Source organism: Daphnia magna, linkage group LG8 (genome assembly GCF_020631705.1).
Source record: "Daphnia magna isolate NIES linkage group LG8, ASM2063170v1.1, whole genome shotgun sequence".
Taxonomy (NCBI): Eukaryota; Metazoa; Arthropoda; class Branchiopoda; order Diplostraca; family Daphniidae; genus Daphnia; species Daphnia magna.
This window is the reverse complement of record NC_059189.1, coordinates 5,400,030-5,420,431: the sequence shown is the minus strand read 5'-3', so window position 1 is coordinate 5,420,431 and position 20,402 is coordinate 5,400,030. Positions and strand designations below refer to the sequence as shown.

The 20,402-nt window shown below is 40.5% G+C and overlaps 1 long non-coding RNA gene across 1 annotated transcript; it reads left to right on the top strand.

Annotated features, from left to right (window-relative positions):
• Positions 1-2,277: 2,277 nt before the first annotated feature.
• On the top strand, positions 2,278-3,465 carry LOC123475267. Its single transcript, XR_006650179.1, has 2 exons — positions 2,278-2,921; positions 3,079-3,465. It is a non-coding gene; the product is annotated as an uncharacterized LOC123475267 (long non-coding RNA).
• Positions 3,466-20,402: the final 16,937 nt, after the last annotated feature.

Genomic DNA, 20,402 nt, shown 5'->3' with positions numbered 1-20,402 from the left:
CCTCTGGGGAGCCCATCGGCAATGACTCGCTTATATTGGCCGTCACGTACTGCAGGCTGGCTACTGCAGCTGTAGAGGCCGCTCGTAACATCGAAGAACCTGCCTTATTTCCACCCGACGAGCCCAACGAGCCCAACGAGCCCCACAAGGGTGTCGTATGATTGAATGCCGACAAACTCATCTCACCTTCCGTTTTTTTTTTTCGGAACTTCCTTGTTACACAAACGTCTCACCAACACAGAAACGAAGGTAGACGCCCCAAAATCACGGAGCAAACGAAGAACGAGTGGTCCAGTCTAACTAGAGGAGCCATATCAGCAGCAGCTAGAGTAGCATCACGCCGAGAGGTAAGTTGCAGAAGCGCACCACTCATCTCTGCCTACTCGAGAGCAAAAAGTGGCTGGACCGATCCAACAGTCACGCAACGACGATTGATGATGAGGTCTACTTTGCCATCGTCTTCGATGCACAAACAACTCTTTTGTTTCCTTCCCCCAATCTTTTTTCGCGTGCAATTTCAAATGTTATCAAAACGAAATATATTTTTGTTTGAATGCCGGTTCACGATTCACGACAGTTGCTTTTGAAATCCGAAAACTGAGGGACACTCGTGAGTTTGTGCACAAATGCTGCGTGATTTTTTTCCAGGTAGGATCAATTAAAGGTGAGAGTGGGATAATGATGTCACAAAAATGTATCGGAAGGGATCGATGAAATGAGCTAAGAGAAATTGCTGCTAGCCCAGAGCAGCGTCGCGGGCGTACTGAATCCACCGATGTCTAGCTGTGCGCAGATGACGGAGCAAAAGGGAAGGAGAGAGAGAAGTGTAGGGCCAGATCTGCGACGAGAGAAAGAGAGAATGAAACCGAGCGATGGCAAGAAGAAAACCTGCGATAGGGAGAGAACCAAAGGAAAGGGATATACGCAGAGAGAATTAGTGATGGAACAGCTGAGGCAACCGCGCACGCCTAGTTGCCGTTTCAAAGTTCTTTTATTTCTTATTTCTATCGGCATCGAGAAGGGAATAAATAATCACAGAAATAAACAAAACAAAAAATAATGAAATCAATCAGATCCAGATGGAGCCTGTATATGAGCTGATCTATGCATTTTTTTTACCATGCGATTATGTTTGAATCTGGTTCGAATAGAACCTTTTACATATTGGACATAAATTGACGTCAATCGCATAAAATGAATAAAGCCATTATCGCAAAAGTAAAAGAAAAAAAAAAGTATGTGGCCTACAAATATGTGAATAGTAGTTCGACATGCTGCAGCTTACTTTTGATGAATGTGAAATTCAATTCAGAGAATTTGTATATACGGATAGGTTGGAATCATTTCCTTCTTTTTCTTGGAGCGGCTACGTCCGCATAATTTTACTATTAAAAATATTCGCTTCTTCTTTCGCATTTGAAAGAAAAATTCAATTAGTGATTTACGTAGTTAATGGCCTTCTTCGCATTGCAACTGGGATGAATGAGTCAGTCAGCGTATATGAGTGTTGTCAGTATGAGCTAGTTTGCATAATGACGCACCTTATATTGGAATTCAACTAGGGGGGGATAGAGTCGTAACTGTTTTCACATTGCCCGTCCCAGCTGCGTCTGTTGGAGTATCCCTTTCATTGTGTTCCGCTTGACAGGTGTGTCGAGGCATGTTACACAAAATGGGGAAACGCTAAGTTACGATACAAATCGTTTTTCAAAAGCCGAGGACACGAAGCCCTGAGCGATGCAACGATAAAAATGTGGACAGTGCAACAAAAAGAATGCGATGTTTAAAAATACTAAATCAGATCGTGTTTAGCCAAGAGAAGAGTATGAGGCACAAATAAGAGCAAATTAACGTATAGTGGATAGCGTACGTACATTTATTATGGGTTGGCTGTACATGGGGTGACGTGCACGACATAATAATTGATTTTTCTCGTACGGACCGACTCTTTTGGCAACTCTTTTGGGATTGTTTCAAACATTTGAATTTGTTTTCAAAGACAGTGGACAAAGTTTGATTCTATGTATTTTTTTTTTTTTTTTCGAGTTTACCGTCGACAAAGTTTGTCCGAAGGTTGACATACCTTTATAGTTTACAATCCAACAGGAAGTTGCATGCTTTGAACAATCAGTTCTATAACACAATAATCTTGCGTCATACCACAACCTTACAAACATCCTTTGCAACCTACATATTTTTTTCAGTTCCCTCCTATTATTTCATTGCAGTATTTCCCAACAACGCCGCCTACAAAGCCACGTGATAACATGTTGTGTTTCCAGCATACGGCTGGGATTACACACCTGATGACAGCCACCTTTCACACGCACAGCCTTTTGCGCGAGACGTAGAAACAGACGGCGGTCTGGCATTCGTCCCATCGTACGCAAGTTTACCGTAGGCCTTGTGTATGCATCAATATATATTTTAGAAACAGGTCTAAACAAGAGAATGAAGTCGACCTCATAAGGTTTGCGAAGCTCTTCGTGTTGGAGAACGAAAGGGAAAAAGTTTGGCTTTTTATCGAATGTCTCGTTGTTTTCACAGCTGGATGTTAGACAATACAAAGACAGTGGTGAAAAGAAGCCAACAGAAATAAAACAAAATAAAAGGATGACACAAAATATTGGCAAGCGTGTTGGTATGTTTTATTTTGATTATTTTTTTTTAAATTTCTGATTGGCAAACCTCAACGAGTCCCCCGCGTTGTCGGAGTGCTATTTGTTGTCAAGTCATTAGCTCCGTCTGTGTAGACTGCACGATGTCCGGGCATACAGACAAACAAACGGGTTAGAGGCAGCACTGTAGTGTCGCACTGACTATATAGACTCCGCTTGTGTGCCGTAAATGCGGGACGTGTATATACAGCCGGCGGGACAAGCGTGTCGGATTTGAAATGAGCTTAGATTCCTGTATGTCTTGTAAGTAATGGCAATTTTTGTTTTACTTTTGATTTTTTACGCAAAGGAACCTAAACAAATAACTTGTACAGTGCGTTGGCATTTATGTAGAAATCCTGTGGTAAGATTGAGACTTGCTGCTTTCATCTTTATCTTTTTGTTCGTTGTCCCATAATAGCGTTCAGAACGTGTTCGTGGAACATGGCAGCTTAGGCGAAACGGCAATCAAATGAAATCAGCATCCGCAGTGAATAAACGTTTGAGGTTAAAGGCTAAAATGGTGGCGACAGCAACAGCATTCGAGTTGCGAACAATTTGCCGAACACACACACACACACAAAAAAGAAATATTTGCATCACAGCTCTCAAAGTTGTGTATGAAAAGAGACGATGCCGAGAATTCAATCGAGGCTGTGTAAAGCGATTGCTTTGGCTTCAATGCAAGGATATTTCTTTATCTTATTACGATTATTTACTTTTCCCTTTTGAAAATGTTCATTTTTCCCTATTTGAATTTCCATTCCCGTGAAGATTGTGACAGTTGAATAAACGATTTAATCAAGAATCGTCACGATTTTTTTTTTTCGTTCATCTTTCTGCATTTTATAGCGCCAATAGAGATGGAATAATTTTATGCGACTGCTTGTGTAAATATATTTGTATTTTACATACATTAAAGGCTTGCAAATGCACCGTCGTCAAAGGGTGTTAAACTGCCGAAAGATAGTCAAACGAAGGGAGGCACATAGTGATGAGAGAACGATGGTGTTTAACATTTCAATGCGAGCAACTCCGGAGTCGTATGGCCAACCTTTTAGGGAGAGGCTGCAATAACGTAAGCCGCACGAGATGGAGAATAAGTATGAGGAAGTAGAAAAACACGGAAATAAAGGGCGAACCACAGAGAAGAAGGGAGAAGGAGAGAGGAAGGAAAAGAAGGCGAAAAAGAAGACTAAAAAATAGAAGGATGGAGAAAAGAGAACAAATAACAAAATCGATATCGGCCCGTACGCGGAAACCATCCAGCCGACTGTCCTATATTTTCCTTGACTTCTCTTTTTTTGTGTGTGCCATTTCTTCCGCTTCTGCAGGACCCGCTCGATTGCAACAATGGCATCCGTGGCGGCGCCAGGCTCAATGACGAACACCAGAGCCGAAGCGTGAGAAATATAATCATCATAGTAAAAAATGATGTGCTAGAACTACGTGATTAAGTAGAGAGATTTTTATGTCTTGAAAGACAAGTTGATGGAACTGCGGGACTAGAGAAATGGTTGGCGGAAACATCAAAATCGGCAAGCGTTCGCCATTTCTATGGAAATGAAATAAAACTTTGTTATTCAATTTAGAAAAAAAAGAGGTTTCCTTTTTCTACCGAAAATTCTATGTCGCTATTGTTTTCGATCAAATCGAAAGAAAAGGGGTGCAATTTTTATTTTTACGACGCCGGGAGAAATGAACGGCACTGTCGGTCTGTCGTCGTCCATCCGTTTCTGATGTGAAACGCATTCCGCATGACCGGCGTGAGTGCTGGTCGCCCTCCCTGTTTAGATCCCGTATACATGCGGGATATCGCTTCGAACGCATTGCGGTCTGTCTCTGGGTCATAAGAATACGCCACGTGTCTTCTAACCAGCTGTCTCCAACAACTCGGATACATGCATCGTGGATGTGCATCCTCGTTTCCAGCACAACAACACCGACCGCGAGTTTTAGTTCATTTAAATGTAATAGCTAGCAAATTTGCAGTGCTGTATACCAGATTTTCGAATGAGATTAGTTGGCCAAATAACATTCGGCCGCAATTTGGACAGCATCGCTATCGTAGCCTGGGGGCTATTAAGCGCAGAAATTTGTTTTCCTTGATCGCCATGCTCGGCATGAAGAATTGCGCTGGTCTTGTCTGGACTTTGACATGGAGAAAAGGCAAGAAAACCCATTGCAATTTTGCGTTCATTTTCGTTACTTAATGTCGCTTTGAAACTGTAGATATAGAGTATACATGGTGTTCTTTCTATAACTTCTATTCTTACGTCACAGATAAATTTCCCTGTTTATCTCGTGTTCCAAACAATTTGCAACCCCAATAACTGTACGTCTAATGGCGTCTAGGGGTTTCCTGGAATTATTTCCTCGAATCCAATCTTCTGCTTACAGACATTCCGTATATATATTTCATCCAGTTACTCTCTTTCTTCTCCGTTTGACAATAGTGCATCACGAAACGCAGGGATATCACGATTCTCTACGTTAACCTCTTTCGCTGGCGGTCAAGTCAACAGGCTAACTGTTCACGTCTTCAAATTCATACTTCACTTGGAAACAATACTTAATAAAATCATAATAATAATAATAGGTCATTGTGCTGAAATAAATCAATACTGGTCGCCTAGTCAGTATATGCAAGATGCCGGAAGCCAAGCTGGAACGCGTGTTATTCAGGGGATGCGTCACGAAGACTGACACGTCGACCGGGAATGAGATTGATGCAAAAGTTAGAGGTATTCAAAGAATGTGCAAAAGGTGAAGGCAAAACTTGTTTTCAATTCTTCTCTAATTTCCTCTATTTACTGGGCGGACGCACTGGATGCGTAACCAAATGATTCAACCGCCGTTTTCAGCGGAACGTTTACTGTATGTATACGAACCCATCGCACATATTCAGCAAGAATGGTAGTGGAAATTTAAAAAAAAAGAATAAACAATAATAATATTTTCATCGTTTGTAGAAGTGCTTTTTCCTCATCGCCATTGTTTTCAAATAAAGTTCATCGTTGATGCGTTACGAGAAACGCTCGTGCAATCTTCATGAAACTCCCGATTTTTTAAAGGCATACGGACCTTCCAGGCAGTTATTAATCATTACCCCCCCCCCTTTTTTTTTATGGTGGAAGGAGATGATGACTTAGAATTAATTCATGTACATCTTAATTTACTATTTAAATGAGAGTGTTGACCTTAAGCGCGTAAATATAAAATGTGATGTGCGTGTAGGTCTAATGGTCTACGTATACTTTCTTCTTCCATTACATTCTTTTTTCAGCTCATTGTCCACAAGTTCTCTGAGTTGACCTTCTCGTTCTGAATATAGTATCTCATTTGGTTTGGATTCGTTTTTTTTGTTGTTGTCGTTTACCTTTTGTTTTGTTTTGTTTTTTCTTTCCGGCTGTTGAAATCCCACTGGAACGCGTGGGAGGCAAGCAGTATATATACCCAAACAACGTCAACAAATAAGGGCAGATCGCGTGGGTGTGCGTCCACATATGTAGAGAGCTGATTTTTTTTCTCTTTTTTAGCCAAGCTTTTTAATACCCCATTTCACGTGGAAAACCAAGTGTATACAGAGAGCTAGGGCGTCGAATAAAGCATCTCCGACGCGCGCACATCAAATGCTTTTGGCTCTCTGTTTCCTTGCACATCATAACCACACGGAAAAGAAAAAAAGAAAAACGGAAAGAGGACACGCCTGGCACGTCGAAGGTCAAATCTTGAACAATCCCATCTATACAGTTGCTCCACTATAGGTTTGGCGTAGAGGTACAAAGATTATCGACTGGGCCGCTGCGCATTCATGGGCCTCGCTATTATACTTTGTCTTGCTTATATAGGATCTCGCTTTTTTCTTGAACACCCATGTTGCTCTGCTTTTCCATTCGTTCTGAGACTTTACCGTAAGGCCAACCCACTCTATAATATATATGACACATAACCTCTGTTATTTTCCACGTGATTACGGTTCCCGTTCTCTCGCTATATATTACCTTTTTCCAGATTACCGCCCCCTTTTTCCCCTTCATTGCTAATACTCGTTGCGTTTAGGTTTAAACGCCTCCGTCTTTTTGGCAGAGTATATTCACAAGACTTTAGCCCTTCGCTAACGAAGGCTATAACTTTTTCCAAAATAAAAGGGGGCGTTAGCCAAATGCGAAAAGTCAAGTGAAAACGAACCTCGCACGCCAAACTCTAAAACAGCGTCAACGAATATAAAAATCACGTCAACGTAACATCGATCTGTTGCTCAACGCGTTTATTTCAGATCCCCATCTTTTAACATGGCGATGTGCATCATCTGTAAGGATTGCATACCCACAAGGTATTAAGAACTGTCGAGCCGTATATAGGGGAAATAAAAAAGAGGCTTGAAAGCTAGATGGTAATAGGATTGATGTAGTAGACCATAAGGACATTCATGTTTCCTTTTTTTCCCCATCTGCAATGCAAACGTCTACATTTTAAAAAATGCCTTTCACGAGCGGATTTGATAGCCAGGCTAAAACTCGGCATTCACGACAAGCGAATGCAGCGTCTTGTGAATGCTGTCAGCCCGATGCATGTCTTTGTCTTTAAATTATTATTATTTGATTAGATTTCGTAGAAAATAAATAGCAACGAAAGTGTATGTTATGCAAGTTCTGGCTACTCTTCCCGAAATTAATGAGCTATAGTTTCTACACAACAGTTGCGCAGCAGCAGGAACGCACTCCCTTCTAATGAACCATCGAATATTCATATAGGTCGTCAGTTGCTGGAGGAAAGTTACATATTGCTCTTCTTGTGAGCGTTACATATTTCGAGTTCTGCAAGACAAGACGAAATTCATCAGCGACGCGATAAAGTCATAATAATAAAGTAGTTTTCACTGTCTATCGTCTTTTCTCGGATGAAATGGGCTATTAAGTTACATGAAAAAGGCGAACTGAGACTGCGGTATATGCATAGAGGGAAATGAGAGAGAAGTGCGTTAAACGATTCTAATTAAATATTGAATGTTTGTTTTATTTTGCGGGTGACGGGCCGTGATGATGAGTGGGCGGGAAGTAACAAGTTTTTGGCACCTAAACAGAATTTTTTTTTGTTTCTGTACGGATGCAACGGTCGAGAAAAACAGAAAAGTTGCCAAATCGATCCAGTTGGTTAATCCAGCAGCGCAACGTGTACGCCGTTAGCTGACTTGCTCACTACTCTTAGAGATTGATGCTATATTTCGCTTGGAGGAAAAAGAAGAAGAAAATCTGAAGTGATCGATTGGGCAAAGAATAACTAAATATAGTATGTATTTAAAAAAAGGGAAAAACAAGAAAAAGAGCTCACGTAATCCATGACGACAGGGCTAGCCAGTATTTACTAGTAGTCGAGCACTGTACCATCAGAGGCACGGCTGTCAAAGATATCAGTCAACGAAGCAACAGACTACCATCGAAACTCAATTTGCTGAACTGCTTTCGCATATCGAGAGATAAAAGAGCGAGTTTTATCCGTTGTAAGAAATAGCTAGTCGTTTCGCTTTTTAATAGAAACTCGCCAAAATTAAGCTGCAATCGCAGAAATGGATATTTTTCTATCCATTTCCATTCGAGCGCATATCAATTTCGAAGCTTATTTAAGATGATGCGATAAATAGTTATAGAAGACGGAGATACCTCCATCGTGACTTGATTGCCTTTTATGTCTGAGTGAAAAGTCAATGAGACCGAAAAAGGTACTGGAACAAGACGTTTATATAGAGGCCGTGGGTTAATGCGATCATCTCGAATAATAATTGAAAGTGCAGAAACTATTTGGATCTTTTAGACGCGCATCAGATAATAGATCATGAATCATGTGTAGACGTTGCCATGGAGACGATGGCGCATCAGTTTCAGCTGTCTAACAGCTCATATAGACTATGGAATTTGACCTGACATCATTTCAATCGATGATCTTGGATCGTTAACGTTCTTTATTGACCAGTAGGCATCGATGTTGGCTTGTACATTATTTGAATTTCCTCCATCCTCAATCTCGTTCCTGGAGAGGGTCGCTAAAGGATATAACGTTATATATACCATTTCATAAATTGCAAGTTCTTTAACAGAGGACGAAATACGTTCTTACGACAGCATCCATAAGCCATGGTCTTATGAATTTCCTTGTTTATTTTTACGACTGTAATACGCGTGCATTGCATTACGCTTTAGCTGTATAAATTCTATATACACATCGCAGCCCGTCGTAAAGATTCAACCGTCTTGATATCAACATTTTTGGATGACGTTCGAAGCTGATGAAATAGGCAATTCGAAAAATAAAAAGATCGGATGCATCGCATAAAAATCTGTGTATTTTTCGCTGTCCTTTTCCTCCCCTTAACATGAGATGCATTTGAAGTCAGTAAAAAAGAAACATGAGAATATGGAATCAAATAGTATCGCAATATGTCCGCTTCTCCAAATGTTGGAAACTCATGTGCAATACACTGTGTGTCGTCATGATGTATATCATTTTACACTGCCAAGTGGCTCGCATTGTGATCGGAGAACAGCCCGGAATTCAATTCATGAACGCGGCCGCTATCAAAGCACTGCCATTGGCTTCGTTTCCAGCATTTAAAACAAAATGCAGCTCTTTTTGGTTGTTTCAAGACTAGACATGCATGGCCAGATGAAGGGCAAAATTTGCTGATCAGTTATTCGATATCCTTCTTGTTATTTTAACGAGCAACACGACACATATAGCGATGTGTTCAGCTATTATATCAGTTATGTTGCGCATACCAGGCTATGCATTCCCCCCCAATTTTTTTTGCAATTCAGCCGAAAAATTGTATATGGGACTATAAGAAGTTGACGGCCTATAAACTTTTTTTTTTCCTCATGACTCATCGCTTTTTATTTTATTTTATTTCGTAGACCTAGCAGTAGCAAGGAATTGGCTGTGATGGAAACCATAGATTTTCTACTGCTGATGTTGCCGAGGATAAACGGGCAGGAAGAAAATGGGCAGGAAAAAGAAAATGGCCGCTTTGGCTGGGACGGTTTGTTTTCGTGTGCCAACGGAGACGCTGCCGTGACAAACGGGGGCAACGGTTACCATCAACTCAAAAGAGTGGGTTGGTGCATGAAAAAAAGGAGGACACAGACGTCGAAGACGCTGTTCAAATTCTGAATATCATTAGGCAAAGATATGCGTCCCCGTTTTTTTCGTTGGCTCGGTTTTCATCCGCCCAATGTCTGCTAGTATATGGTGACCAGCCATATAGGTATATAGTATATCTCAAGCGAAAACAACGTAGTCTACATATACTCCCTATACGTATAGCACAAGACGAATACGCAATCAATTCAAATCTCCCGGCGACGTCACCTACAATGTAAACCCCCCCGTTCACGCTGCTGGATAGAACGGCGGCCTGTCTCGTTTCTCCAACACATCGCAAGAGCTCCTGTTGAAATATCGATCAATGATGGGGGAAACACACACACACGAGGGAAAGCAAAAAAGAAATAAGAAGGATCATTTATATTGGCAGCGACGATATATCCTGCGTCTTCCGACAGCGCGAAAGCCTTTTTCTCCCCTCATTCTTGAACAAGTCTAGCAGCCTAGCTCTCTCACGTTCGCTTCACTCTCGATTTCTACGAAATTTTTCGTCTCAGGAAGAGACTTGGGCCAGTGATATACGTCGTTCTGTTGCCTGGAGCTCGTTGGCAGCCGCCTATGGCGGAAAACGCGAGCAGATACGCCAGTCAACAACCAATCTCCGAGATGAGGTAGTTTCGATCGATTAGTTGTGCGTATCTCTCTAAACGTGTACCATATACCTACATATATACACACGTATATAATACACGCTATAGCTAACAAACCGCGGGGGATGTCAGGGGGGTTTCATTTAGGGAAGGAGTTTGTTTATACACCGCCAGTAACGTGAAAGGCAAGAAAGAACAAACGCATCAGCAGAAAATGGGTTCAGTTAATGACGAGGAGGAAATGATAATTCTTTCTTTGTCTCTTTTTGCATTGACATTTGTTTATTTTGCGGTTGATTGTGACATGTTCAACATAATATAGTGATCCTTGTATTGACTTTGGAGTCCATTTTTCAACGGGACAAAGACTATCGCCAGCTGTGGACAAGTTCGTTTATAGATGGGCAGCTGACAAACTAATTATCTTTCGATTTGGATGGTGTGACAATTCGATTGTCTCTCGATTGTCGTGTTCTGACGAGGCGGAATTCGTGTATGGACAGCTGCACGACATATCGCGTTCACTTTACTTCTAATAAAATTACCATATATCTTTGCACGTGAGACGTGTCGTTCATCGACAGGACGTGATCCGCCTACCTGCGTTTCACCGTGGAGAACCGCAGGAGAAAGTCGTCAATTGATGTCAACGTTTTCCAATACATCATTTATCTACGAAAGTTTGGGGGAAAGAAAGGAAAAAACAAAAAACAAACTTGCACAACAAAACGTCTCGAATAACAGTAGGCAATCAACGAGTTTCGCTGAAAGCCCGTTGATTTTTCTCTTGTTTATATTTGTTTCTTTTTTAAATGTTCAGCGTCTATTTAATCAAACCTTTCATTCAATCATTTTTCTTTTTCTTTTTGTACATCTCATATTCAAAGTCTGATTGGCCAAAGGTAAAACGAAAGTAAATCAGCTGTTAGATCTCAAAATTCGAGACACAGCAACTTGGATTCTGCATCATCAGATTTGGAGCAGTTCATGATGGATCATTGACTTATTTCCTAATAAAACGAACATAAACAAGCGCGAAAGTAATTCGTCAACAGGCAGGTTAATAGTGAACGTCAGACTATTACTTGTATAACGCATATATATAGGCCTATATACCCAGCATCACAACTTTATGGGTTGATTATTACTCGTGACTTTTGGAGACGACCCAGAAGGAAAAATCGCGTTTTGTTTTCTTCCGGTGATCTCGTGATTCCTTCCGGTCATAAATTGGCCTTTTTTGAAGATGTCTGAGTTGAAGAAGCGGAATCCATGATGCCTCTTTTAGTGTCTCGATTCTGATCTTTCCATTCTCCTTCTTCTAATATTTATTGACATGCACTGACGTCTGACTTGAATGACTGTGTATCGCGGGACAATAAACGCAAGAAGCTTTGCGACCTTTTCTATATTTGACTTCTGCAAACGATCCGCTTCAGTTTCTTTCTTAAACATATTCCTACAAAAATGGTATACAATATACGGAAACCAGTGAATTGTACTGCCGTTTATATATATATAGGAACAGTTGACACATGCAACGACCGGTTCTTGTTGTATTCGAAGCAGTTCGCCCACTTTCAGTGGCTCTCGAGTCTCGATTTCATTCGTTGATAGTAGCCTAATCCTCCTTTATTCGAATATTCTTCTTTTTTTTCCTCCCAACTTGGATGTACAATCATTTTCACCGGTGAGTTAGACAAATTGCATTAGATCATATCGCTCAACGTCATGATTAAGTCGATTTCCAACGTATATACTTTATCAATTGCATTTTTTAGCGTGACGTGCTATACATATACGTGGGCGAGAATCAAAGTTCTAGATTCCTAAGAAATATTTGATTAACTTTTCTCAGTTCTATTTCGATTTGTTGTTCTTTTGTAAACATGGCTGGATAAATAATTTTCATCCGATGGGTGGGGGGGGGAAGCGACAGGAAAATGCTTACAACATGCGGAGAAACTATCAAGACTCATTAAAATGTATTTAACATCAGAGAATAATTCATTTTTAATGAGAGACTTGTTGCAAAGCTTTTCGGGGATAAAGAGATTTATATGGCCTCCCACTGGGGCAACAGGCAGCGTATACCAGTTATTTGTAGGGTCTTCCGTATCGCCTATAGAAAACGAACCCTCCTTATATGTTCTGTCGAATCGACATATAAAAGGAAGTTTCGTAATAACCCAGTCCGTATGACAAATAAAACCCATTGACAAGAAAAGACACGGTGATGACAAAGAGATCAAGAGTTGCACATACTACTGCAAAAAGAAAACAAAGAAGAAGAAAAACATGTTGTATGTTGATCTAGGATTATTTAGGGAAGAAATGGTGGAAAAAAAGGGGACAGTTGACACTGCGTCAAAAAAGTTTGGATTGTTTTGTAGTCTAATGACAGCTGATGAGGTGAAGAAGACTGATGTATAGATGTCTATTTTTGTAGCCCTCGCTTTGCATTAGTGTTTCTGGTTTACAAGCGTATATAGCAGTTTAACAGATGAAGTTTGAATCGTTTTCACTCCCCAACGGTGAGCGATCGATAACAACGAATGAAACAAAAGTGTTACGCGCACGTCGCAGCCTAAATTGTATATAACAAAGAGAAAGGGAGGAATCGCAGAGAGTGTTTGTTGGTTATTAATGACTAATAACTGTTTCCCATCTGAATTCTGTTGATTAAAAAGACGCGATTAATCAACGTGTCAAATCATCGCCGTTCATTAATCGAATGCTACCACACCAAGAGCTGGTTCTCTTATTGTTTTGTTTTTTTTCGCTTCAAAGTTTCTTTGATATATCTCAAGCGTGTTTTTATTCGCACGATTTTCGATTGATTTCTGTATAAATGGCGACTGCACGAGAAGACGACGACGACGTAAGATAGTCCCCACCCTCGCTAATTGGAAGCTCATATTCTCTGATCACCGTCACCCTTTCTCGTACTTTAGTAGATGAGCAAAGGATAAAACAACAATCTCTGTCTTGAATTCTCTCGCTGCCAAACGTTGTTACTATAGACGAGCACAGTAGCGAAGTAACTCGAGTTCGCAACAAAGCCTCGTTACCATCACTACAGAAAATCAACAGAGCATGAGGTGGAAATTAGAGCACAACGTCAGGTCTTTGAAGATCTTTGTTCTCGTTAGATTTCAACTTTCTGTGTCAACAATAGCTGATTTTTTTTTTCGTTCCCCTTTTCGAAAGGCTATCAGCAATCTCGATTGACTAACACTTGTTAACACCCTCCCAGAGGAAGCAGAAAGAAAAGCAGATAGAAGCCAGTAGGTGGTTATAAATAGAATGAAGAAAAAATGAGTGAGCAACTTGACTGCCTTTGTTGAGTAACAGCTAAGGATGTCCTTTAAAAACAAACTCCTACATTTGCTCCCGCAGAAATCTAAGCAAAAAGAAAAGAAGTCTAATGCCAAGTCATTTCATACGTTACACCCACATACACTGCAAAAGGGCTGTAACTGACTTGCCAATGCTTAACTCCCAGTCTTATATCTCGTTCTGTCAGCTTGCGACGTAGGCAATGACCGAGAATGTCTCGTACATCACCGAAGAGCTTTCAGATTGGTATGGTCTTCCACTACATCGACGTGTGGCTATAATCTTTGATAACGGGACCAGCTTTTCTGAGACGCCTTAAAAATGGCTACCTGCTGGAACGATTATAGCGCTAGTAATGGATTATGTTTACAGAGATATTATAATGCTAAGGTCTTTATAAAAAAACGTTTTAATCACTGGATGACGCTAATGACCTTTGCTGCGATGGCAAATCTTTGATTAACACGAGCACCGTCCGCCCAACGACATTGGGGAGACCACGGGAGCCATCGAGAGGATCGCCTCATTTACGTCATCAAGTTCGAGAAGGCGGTTTGGCGTAAAGCAAATAATATCGTATGCCATATTGGCATTTCCCACGCAAAGGTTGAAGAGTGTGCACGTGCTTCATATCTAGCAGCTTTTTTGCGCTTTTTCCATTAGACTCAAACGGCACGGGGCAACAACCCACGTCAATGAGCCAGCGCTAATGTTATGCGTACTGTGTGACGGACGACAGAAGGGACTTTTCAATGTGTCAAGAAAAAGAATAAAATGAAATATCAAGTATATAGATACGTATAAAGGGAGAAAAAGGCCTATTTCTGATGGTCGCTATAACAGCAGATAATTGCGCAAGAGAGAATAGAGTTTCTCAGGGGTTAGTTTCACAATTGCGGATGCTCTGTTGAGTGATACTTGTACCACTATAATCAAAAAGTATTTTTTTTTTAAAGGGGAGAGGGAGGAGAGGGAAGAGAAGAAAGAACCAGCTCCGGAAAAGTGTTGAAAACATGAAATTGGAACGAATTCGGATGCCGTATTTTCATCTCCTTTGCTGCCCTCTGCTGATTTCCAGTGGAATACCATACACGCCAACGACCTGGACAAAAAAAAATAAAGAAATGCTTAGCCAACTGTAAGCAGATCTAAGTTAATCAAGCGTTATAGCGCATAGTCAGGACTTTTTATTTCTTCCCTTCGCCTTCTGCTTGGTGTCACTTTTCTAAGAGACTCGGTTGCCTTGTTTCCTTCTCTCGTTTCCATGGTTATTTGGTCCTAATCGTTTTTCTTTTTTCTTAAGGGACCAGGGAAGAGAGAGAGAGAAAGGCTATACGTGTTCGTATTCGTATACCGTTGTGTATACTGCTTTGCTGGTCAGTGGCTGTTAGGAGAGGTCACCAATTGAACAACATGTTCCGGGCGACGGTGCTCCCATCCGTAATGATGTGTCCTGCCTTAAACCCATATAGGGACCGACAGCAACGATCTGAGTTGGCTGCGGAATAATTGCATAGCAGGGAGTATATATAACGGCCCGAATCAAGCAAAAAGGAAGAACGACGAACAACGATTACAAAGTTTAGCCATTAACGGTTATTTGATCTTTGCGGCCCGATAGACTTGTGCTGACCAACGGCAAAACAAAAGATCATTCCATTTGTTAGTGTCTTATACTATTTCAGTATACGAATGACACTTAGTTCTGTGACGTGAATGATTTGATAACAGAAAAATGTTGAGGGACACCATTAAATTGAACATATATGCAAAGAGGTATAGCCTACTTAGAGCTAATGTGTTTAGATGTTGCAATCAAAAGGAGCTATATCAAAACAAATGTGATTCTATTGATGTTAAAGAAAGTGGAAACCTTGGTAAAGAGGTTTTTGGGACGATAGCCCTACACAGAGGCGTCGTTTCTTGTGTGTCACAGAAAGAGCTATTGTCAAGCTACAGATGTATTCCTATCACTCTTTTACAATAAGCTGCATATTCGAGACGATAGTGCAGTACGAAGCAAAAAGGCGAAAGTAGAAAAATAAAAAAGCCCCAGAGCACTGATGAATAAAAGATGTGGCCTTTTTTTTTTTATTATTTAGACGTTCTCTAGATCGAAAATGGAGTCTACCTTCTAAAAAACTGCTCATAAAAAACGGAGACAACGAGATTGGTGGCCTTATATAAAGCTTGAACTTCACTTCGCTTGAACTGTGTAGATATGCGCTTGGTAAACTTTTGAACGACAGATATGGCCACCATTGTGCTCAGTGAATAAAATAAAAAAGAAAAAAGAAAAGTGAACTTTGTCCTCATGCATTGCACATGCTATATAGCTACGGGGCTGTGTCTTTCCATTCCGGTTAGCAAAGAAGTGCTATTGTGTATTTATATTGCTCTCTGTCTCTTTCTCTATTGTCTCATACAAGCTACATACGCTCTACTATAGCCAGCGTCTTCATTGCAGCCTCGACAAAATGAATGGATTACTCCGTCCCTCCAACCCTGTTGCTTTCTGTCGCTCAGGCTCACTCTGAAATATTTTTTCTTCTTCTTCTAAGAAGCTTAATACAGCTATGCAAGTATGTGTGTATCATTTTATATTTCGAATTCAACGAGGATCGTGAAAATTGACTTTGTTTTTACGTGGGATTTTCATGCGGCGTTCAATTTTAGTCCTAAAAGATTATAGATCTGATCGAATTCCAAGTCGAAATTTTAAGCCCAACTATTTGATCGAAAAAAGTCGGGTTTAAAAAAATAAGCCCGACTTAAATTATTATTTTTTTAAATTAAAAAAAACCCCTAGATATAGCTATAAAAGTAAGTGATTTAGATTTAACGAGAATCACGAAAATGAACTCCGTTTGAACGTGGAACTTGTAGTTTATGAGTTATTCCATAGTTGAAAGTGATTGCGCCCAAAATCAATACAGCTGCAACTAGACTAATATGAGCTTTCTAAATAGAACGATGAAGTATCAATTTGAAAATAAAGAGCCATAATAAACGACAGGGATGTTAAGAACCGTTGCGAACGTTTGCGATTCGGATGCTAAAAAGAAATTGTAATGCAACACCATGATAGTTCATCACTAATCCAAATATCGATAACATTTACGGACTCGGGATGTATATGGACTGCCTCAAGCGAGGTGGAATCGATGTCGTCTATAGTGCCTTTCAAGATGAGATTGGTTGAGTTTTATGCGTATAGAAGGAAACCGCCGTCAGCGTTCGATGAATATGTCTTCACGGCCATTTTTCAAAGCGCTATTTTTCCTTTGACCGCCGTGTTTTTTCTTTTCTTTTACCTTTTGATTGCATTCGCAATCGAAGCGACGTCGCATGAAAGAAAATTTCCCTCCATGTACGTCGGAGGATGAAATATATATTTCCTTATTTGATTGGCTGATTCAATTGAACGAGATACACAGCCACACAAATACCACTCATGTATTCTATAACAGAAAGAAAAGAGGGAAAAGGAATCTAAGATCGAATTATTGGACGTCGATTCACTCCATAAAATTTGCTCTTATTCTCCTGTTTTTTTTGGTTGTGTTTCTTTTTCTTTTGTCCTCCAGAACGAGCCCCAACGTCAATTAAGTAGTAGACCTATGATGAAAGATGAAAGGAAATAGAGTGTCGTGCCGTGCTTAAAGTGAATCAATTGTTACGTTCGTAGAATGGGGAGCAAAGACGCTAAATTGTTAAAAAACTAAAAGAAGAGAACGAAGTAAAAAAGACGTCATCTTCACGTCCTGTTTTTCCTTTCGTGTTTCATTGCTGATGAATTCCGCTATCGCCGAAATTTATAAGTTGATTAAATTCTCTGTATTCAAAATTTAATGGAAGGAAATTTCAATCACTTGTCGCGTGAAAGAGGATGAAATAGAACGACCCATCGAAAAAAAAAAGCGTTAGAGCTTCTACAGTATCTTAATTCGCCCCCACTTCCCATCTCCAGGAAACTGCAATAGATACGCTAATAAAAAAAAGGGACGAACGTGATCGTTCTGTGGCACAACCAATCACGATCTCATCTTGTCATTTCCTCGTGTCGCAGGGAGGGGGGGCTCATGACTGGCAAAATCGCTTTGTTTGTGTGTGTGTATATATATATATCTATACACAAACAAGCGCTCGAAATAGGATCGGAAAGCGTCGAAAACACAGCGGCAAACGAGCTGCCAATCCTGTCGCCTTTTCACCATAACCATCCACTCAAACCTATACGGGAGGGGGATGTCGTGAAAGAGCAGCGCATGAAGCGGTAGACTATTAAAGCAGGTGGGGAAAAAAAACAACACGTGCATGCGTGTTGGGGACCTGCTTGGTTTTATTGATTAGTTAGAACACACTCGTGTGAATTAAAGCGCTGCATAAATCATTTCACTGCACTTCCAAACAGATAAATTTTCGCTATATAGCAGGAAGCAAAAAAGAATGCCCGAGTACACATTTCCATGAAGATTATCAGGAAGTCTGAATGTGACATCAATACAAATACAAATAAATATTGCGCTGCTTTTAATGGTGTCTTTGAAGTCTAAAAAAATTCAAATTCGGTTTTTCTCGATTTTTTTTTTACGTGATTCTTGAAACTGATGATGTGTATCTATGCCAATCTGACCCCCTCAGATCCGGTGTAAAGCAAAACTCACGCGCATCCGCAACGCATCCTCCAGCGACCCACTCTTTTCTGAAGGCATATAGGCACACGTCAATAGATTCAAAACCACTTGGCTGGATTTTCGCAGAAAACGCCAAGATTCCACGACGATCTCTTCGTGCCGGTCATTTGTTTGTTTATGTAGATTATGTGGTGATGGTCCCGGGTGAACGTTGTGGTGAAATCCAGCAAATCCACACGGCCAGCGCGAAATCTGGTTTTCAACAATGTGCCCTGTGTTAGAATATTATGAAAGCATGTAAACAGAGCAAGAGGCGTGTGAAACGCAGATGACGAGACGGAAGAAATCAGGGAAATCGATTTCGTCTGCAAACGGAAGTGGTTAATAAACCGACGAATCTATGCAAAAGAAAAAAAAAAAAAGGAAAAAGCTTTTGTATTATTGAATTGCCAGCGGATGTTTGACATCGTTTGAACCTGTTCCGACTCCAAACAGTTTATCTTTTTATTTTTGCACTTTATCGCCATAGAGAGTAAAAATAACGAAGAAAAGACGGACGAAAAGTATACATAGAAAACTAAAACGAACTCTGTTGCATATTCCCAGGATTTATTTATAGAAGCGCAGCAGCTTGCGAGACGCCTACGCACGGATTCGACTGCTGTAACATGTGCCTATATATCTTCCTAGTGGCTATATGTCGGCCAAAATGCAATGTCGATGTAAGGTAGCGTGAAAAAAAAAAAGAGACAGCGAGAAACTAAGAAAATCCGAATCTAAATAAACGAAAAAAGAACCCCCCAAAAAAAAAAAAATGAAAGAGATGTTATATACCAAAGAGGTTATACCACGTACGTATATCGACCGTATAAGGCGAAAAATTGTGTAGTCTACAAAAGAAAAGTTTCCTGCCACTTCTGCCTTGCTCCTCATCCGCTTCGCAACTAAACCGAGGCCGGAAAAAAAAGAATGACATAAGGAAATAAGAGGAAACATTCCCATTTCTTCTTATATATACTATATGTACTTCTCCGACATTCTGCGTGTTCCGTGTGGTAGTTTAACAGTACAGCCGCGTGTATAGTGGAAGTTGTCGCTGGGCAGCAATCGCGTCCGTGTGGACCCGTATTTTAAAGGACTATAGTATATGCAGCTGGTAGCACAATTGGACGGCCATATTTGTCGCGGTAGTCCGTGACAACCGACGCTATATCCCTCGGAATATCTTTTTTTTTTTAAGTAGTCCCAGTTGCAAATGGGCGCAAAATGGGAAAACGGATAACATGCATCTGTAATACACACATAGCCGTTATTACGTATATGAACTTTGGTGTTACGCTGCCCAGATTGGATCGATTTCAGTGCTGGACAACATTGAATTCATGTCTCGTGTGTGGCGGAATGAAAGAGCACGTCAACTCGATAGGTAGTTGTCATGAATGAGCGTCCATTAGTTCTAAAAAAGATGCTAGCGGAAGGAAGGTGGGCGGTTGACTCGATGGTACGACAGTATGAAAGAGAAAAAAAAAACTCGGTTAGATCTGAAAGCGAGTCATTTCGCACTGATGACACGACCAGGAAATAGAAAATGTCACCATCAACAAACAAAAAAAAAGGACTAAATTCAGGGCGGAATAATCGAAGAGCAAGAAGCCCCGCAAAAAAGAAAAAGATATAAAGACTGTTCGAGGCAAAGACATCAAAATGTCAGAATCTTGCCGCATCATTCACCGCCCATCTTTCGCAAATATCTAGTATGTTGCTGGATTAATGTTACGAGCAAAAGATGTTTTCCCCTTCAGTTTCAGTTTTATCGGCCTTCAACTTTCTAGTCACGTTCTGTTTCACGGGAAAGAGTAGAAGGTTTAGCATACATGTTTCCATGATGTTATCTTCGATGTATGCTAATGTCTATACTGCGTCTAATACTATCCGATATGGAAACAATCGTGTATTATACGTCAGTCTCTCAGCTATATAGATCCAAGTAGGATAATAAGAAGAGACCAACCCTTGAG